Source organism: Mauremys mutica, chromosome 10, assembly GCF_020497125.1.
Source record: "Mauremys mutica isolate MM-2020 ecotype Southern chromosome 10, ASM2049712v1, whole genome shotgun sequence".
Lineage (NCBI taxonomy): Eukaryota > Metazoa > Chordata > Testudines > Geoemydidae > Mauremys > Mauremys mutica.
The window spans coordinates 43,165,920-43,171,425 of record NC_059081.1 but is presented as its reverse complement, the minus strand read 5'-3'; positions in this window follow the sequence as shown (position 1 = coordinate 43,171,425).

The following is a 5,506-nucleotide window of genomic DNA, read 5'->3' as shown; positions in this document are numbered from 1 at the left end:
GAGCACAAGGTCCAACTGCACAATCCCAGCTTTTCCCACTCTGGACAACAGCTGCAAATAGCAAGTTAGCTATCATACCAGCATTATATGAACCTCAATTTCTATTGCTTCCAACCCACCTCTGCTACCAGGAAGCTGTGAGAAAGGCAACTTCCTACCCCACCAGGTTACATGCCAATTTGGCTGAATGGGAAAAATTCCTTCTTGACCCCTCTAAACAGGAGACTGGGTAAACCCGCAGCACCATGAATGGCACAGCTCATGATCTATAAGGGAGGGAAGGTGAAGCAGCTAACTGGAGAGCAAAAGGGTACATCTACACTGGAAAAAAACACAACAAAACACCCAGTGAGTTTCAGAGCCTGGGTGAACTGACTCTGCATCATGGGGCTAAAAATAGCAATGTAGACATTCAGACTTGGGCTGGAGCCTGGGCTCTGAAACCCTCCCCCTCACAGGATCATAGAACGTGGGCCTGAATGTTTACATCCCCAATTTTTAACCCCACAGCCTGCATCCCACAAGTCCAAGTCAATTGACCTGGGCTCTGAGTCTTAGTACTGTGGGCATCCTTAGGATACATCAACATTGCAATAAAAAAACTGCAGCTGGTCTGGGTCAGCTGACTCAAGCTTACAGGGCTATAAAATTGCAGTGTAGATGTTCAGGCTTGGGGTGGAGCCTGGGCTCTGAGATCCCATGAATAGTGGTTTCAAAGCCTGGGCTCCAGAAGCCCACACCTTTACACCACAATTTTATAGCCCAGCAGACCAAGCCCAAGTCCACTGAGCCAGGCTCTGAGACTCGGTGCTGTGGGTTTTTATTGCAGTGTACACATATCCAAAAGAGGCGTATGCAAAGCCCTGTCTTAGCTCAACTAGGCATTGGGGATACCCACAGCAGCCAATCAGATAACCCCATCTCCCTTTACCCAACCAATGCCTAAGCAGAGAACCATGGGGCCTGGGTGGGGGGGAGGAAGATGACATAGGGTGGTGGCTATCTTTCCCCCTGCATATACATTTGGACATCTCTCATTCCCTGCTGTCCAGTCAAAGGTCTTCCCCACTAAAGGCGGTGAGAGCATCATCTAAAAAAAAATTTTCTACCTCTTCTGTACCTCTCTTTACTTTCCACTTTTCCTTCCCTCCCCCTCTTGTTTCTCTCCCTCTCTTGCTCACTCTGGTCCTCTGTCTTATTTAAACTCTTGTCCCCATCATCCCTTTCCTGCTCATTCTAGTCCCTTTTCATTGTTATTTAGTCTATTGAGATTGCTGTCATGAAAAATAATAGTGTACTTTTTTATTCATGTGTCACATAACAAGATCTACTTCCAGGTGGAAGTAGAATTATTTTCTAAAAGGAATTTACTCAAATTATTCTTTTATGAGAGTTATGAGAAGCCATCCCAGACATTCATAGTTCAGAAACTGAAGAAACCCTACTTAATTGTTACTATTTGTGGATATTTTTGCAAATTTGCTACCAGTATACCAGAGAGATTCCCCAGAAATGAGTCAACTAAGTTAATTCATTTATATAGTTGACCTTAACTTTTGAAAACAAAGATAGATGAACTCATAGCTACAAGTAAATCATTGTGGATTTAAAATAATGAAGCAACATTTGTTTTTCAAAACCACGTAAGTTATTAATTGTTAAAACAATAGTGGACCATATGAGTCTACCAAAAGGGCTCTTGGGTTTAGAGACTAAATGTATGTAGTCAGTTGCCTTTAGAAATATAATGTCCCTTGTGGATTTTCAAATATAATGTCCCTTGTGAAGTGACTAGTATTGTGCACAGCCTGGGTATCAGTGACCTCTGCTGGAGTTATGAGGGAGCTCCTTACAGTAATGTAGCCAAACTCTAGTAAAAACTGAAGTGAACATTCCATTATAAAACCCTCTTTCAACCCTTCATAACTTTCCAAAAAGCTTACCTTTCAAATGAAAAAATGTCTCATACTCACCTATGAACATTTCTGGAAAGTCTGAACAGAATCTTTGATAAGATTTTTAAAAGGTTTACATATGAAGTTAGCAAGGTTAGAAAATAACTGAAAATATCCTGTATATTATTTTCTGTAACGCATTTAATTAAATGTGAGCTGGTCAAACATGCATCACATTATGCATATACACAGCTATCCACCTCAGGACCTTCCATCAACATTTATATAAAACTTTTCTTATTTGAGAATTTATTTAATAGGGGCTCAGTTCTGCACCATTGACGTCGAGGGAGGTATTGCAATTTACATCAATGGGAGCAGAAACAGGCCTCATATGTTATTTCAACAGAACTCCACTTTTCTCAGAAAGTGTGTTTCTGGTGTATAAAAGGGCACAACTGCCCTTTAGCACCCTCTGCTAGCCAGAACTTGCCCTGCAGCATCCTACCTCACTTTTCCCTTCTGTATGGGAATCTCTTATAAAGTCCAGATATTCAAAACATTCCCCTTCTGGGGTCCAATTTATTAAGCTTAGCATAGAGTCTTTCAAAACATAAATCAAACCTGGAATCTTCACCCAGTCTCAAGCTGGGCACAGCCCTTTCTCCCTCAAGGTCTGTCTTCCTACTCACCCAGCACTTCTTAGCTGGGATTTGGTCTTCATTACAGGTCTCCTACCCCACTGAGGTGTTCCCTTCTCTCCCCTCAACTCAGTACTCTGCAGGAGCCTTCTTACTCTCTGCAATGTGTACAGGTGCTCACCAACACCCAGCTGCTGCTGTCTCCCCCTTTATAAGGCTCAAGTGCCTTCCCTTAATCAGTCACAGGTGTACTGGACCCTGCTCCCTCATAAAGGGGCCAGTCACCCTGTGACAGCGTAGTTATAGCTTTGTTTCTTTTTAAAAATGTATCTACTTTTGAAATGCTGGGGTTTCTTCCCCCCACATTCCTCATTTTTCCCCATCTTTCTTCAGCTGAAAGAGAATTAATACAATCCATGCACACTGCAATGAAATGTTGACCGTATTAAATTTTCCCTGTGCGCATGTAGATTACTCTGTAATGCTTTATGACAACAAAGAAAAGCACTGTTTTGATTAATGACCTCTCCTGAGACTGGAGCCATGTAAGGTTCCAGGATGTAATATCACTTTGCACCTGCTGGATAGAAGCTGTTACATTATATCTTGAAAGTATGAATAGTTTATGCCTAGCATGGAAAATCATCTAGTACAATTTTTTTTAAACAAAACCTATCTTATGTAAATATTTTAGTAATCATCCATATGAAAAGTGTGCAGTTTCATGGAAGAAGTGAGCAAATGAAACATTAAAATAGATTAAAAATCTTATGACTTCATAAAATAACTTTTCTATGTTTATTGGACAGATTTGACTTTTAAGACCTTTTTAATATGCCCTGTTCGTTTTATGACAATACTAATAAAAAAATAAACAGGTTTTCCCATAAATCCCTAATGAAAGAAATAAACCCAGTAAGAGTAATTTTACAAGCAAACACACTCCTTGGGGTGAGATCACTGTGATTGCTAAAAGGACCAGCTATTAGCTGGTGCTTGAAACATATCCAAGACATCCATCTCTTGTGTAACTTACAATGCCTTTGTTCCTCATATTCATAATTGCATTTTAATGCATGCATTGTATTAAGACAGAAACTCTGTTGTGACATTACTGTACATCTTTCTATGGGATTTAGGTAAACAATATTGTGTGAGTGAACTTAAGGAAAGGAAAAGTTTATTACACAGATATGAAAATGAATTTGTTGGTAACCTTCCAAACATGCTTATTTAGGACACCTTGCAGAATTAGGCTAAAAGCATTCCTTGTACAGTGTAGTGGATTTCTTTTTAATCAGAGTGAGAGTTGTAAAGTTCTGTATTAACATCTCATCCCCAAGGTACAAAATATTATTCAGTTCTATGTATATATGGAGAAATTTTCCCTTGAATTTATATTTTAAATTATACATTTGGCAAAAATACTTCACAACATTTGAACAAGAGAATTGTTCTTTTATTTTTGGGGCTATTAAAAAGCAATGGTATCAATTACATATTCAGCATTCCTCAGAATTCACTGCTTTTCTAAGTGAAAAACATTCTGTAAAAAAATGTTCTCTTCAATTGTCATGGGCTTTCTCAGCCTCCCCCAGAGAGGCCAATCTCAATGTTAGAGAAACATTCAACTAGCATTTTAATATTTAGAAATGTCTCTTTTCTTATATAATAGGTTCCCATCCCCAGCCTGCCTTCAGGATTTTGTTTGCCAAAGACTAAAATTTGGAAGCAGTAAAATGTACATAAGATTCAGCCAGTGACACTATACAGAGAATTCTTTGCATTCCAAATTGGATGTAGCAGAAAGGAGAATTGTGGAATATTTGGTTTCCGTCAGGTTAAATCCTTCCTGTTTGATAAACAGAAGACTATGCTGCCTGTCAAGCAAATATGGCTCAATAAACTGATAACATTATGCTTTCTATTTAGCATTTTAATTTATAGTATTGGTATTGCCTGATTTTCAAACGAAGCTGAACACCCACTATCCCATTTAGTCAAAGGGAGTTGTGGCTGCTCCGCACCGCTGAAAATCAGGCCCCTTACATACAAATATAGTAAATTTTAGTAGCTAGCATTAATACAATGTTATGGTTGAGAACTACAACATGCAAAACACAGGAAATTCAAGAAATGTAAACCGTCTCTTCACATTAACTCCACCTCATTGCACGTCCTATCTATTTTATGATGTACATCAACAAACTTCCTGTATTTAATTTTTGTTTTGATAACAGAAAGATAAAAAGGAAAAAAATCTAAAGCTATTTGACCTGAAGAATCTGTCAACTTTGATAATTAAAAGTGGACAATGCAATATCAAATCACACAGCAACTTCCGATCCAGGATCCCAACATTCTTACATTCTCTCTGTGGATCCACCTGTATGTGCAAACATACACACTTGAACCGCCAGTGAAGACAAACCACATATGGTGAGGAATATGACAGTAATGCTACACAGTAGTTCAGAGGAGAAAGTGAAGAGTATAGTATCCATTTGAATGTAGGCAGGCAGAATGTAGTTACCCAAATGAGGGATCTGGAAGGAGAAGACGACTTTTACCCATAAAAATTGCAATAGGTGCCAGAGGAATCTTAATGAGTTCATCATTACCTTGGTTTTATTTCTCATCTGAAGGACAGTAAGTTAAGCAATTCAATTATCTTCCGGAGGTGTTTGAAATATTGGTTCAATGCTGACTAAAAGAGAAGAATGCCACCTGCTTAAACATCATCATTTCCTGCAACACAAGGCCTGAAGACAAAGAGTTAATGTTTCTTGCTTAACTTTTTCCTGAATATTTGCTGGGTTGGTGGGAGAATATGCCAGTGCTGCTGCTCTTTCTCTACCCTCTAAGATCTGATACTCCTTATGTACCCCCACAAAAACTCCCCATCATTCTAGCAGGGAGGGCTCTTGCTGGAGGGAGGGTTGCATATCATGGTACTGCTCCTCCTCTCTC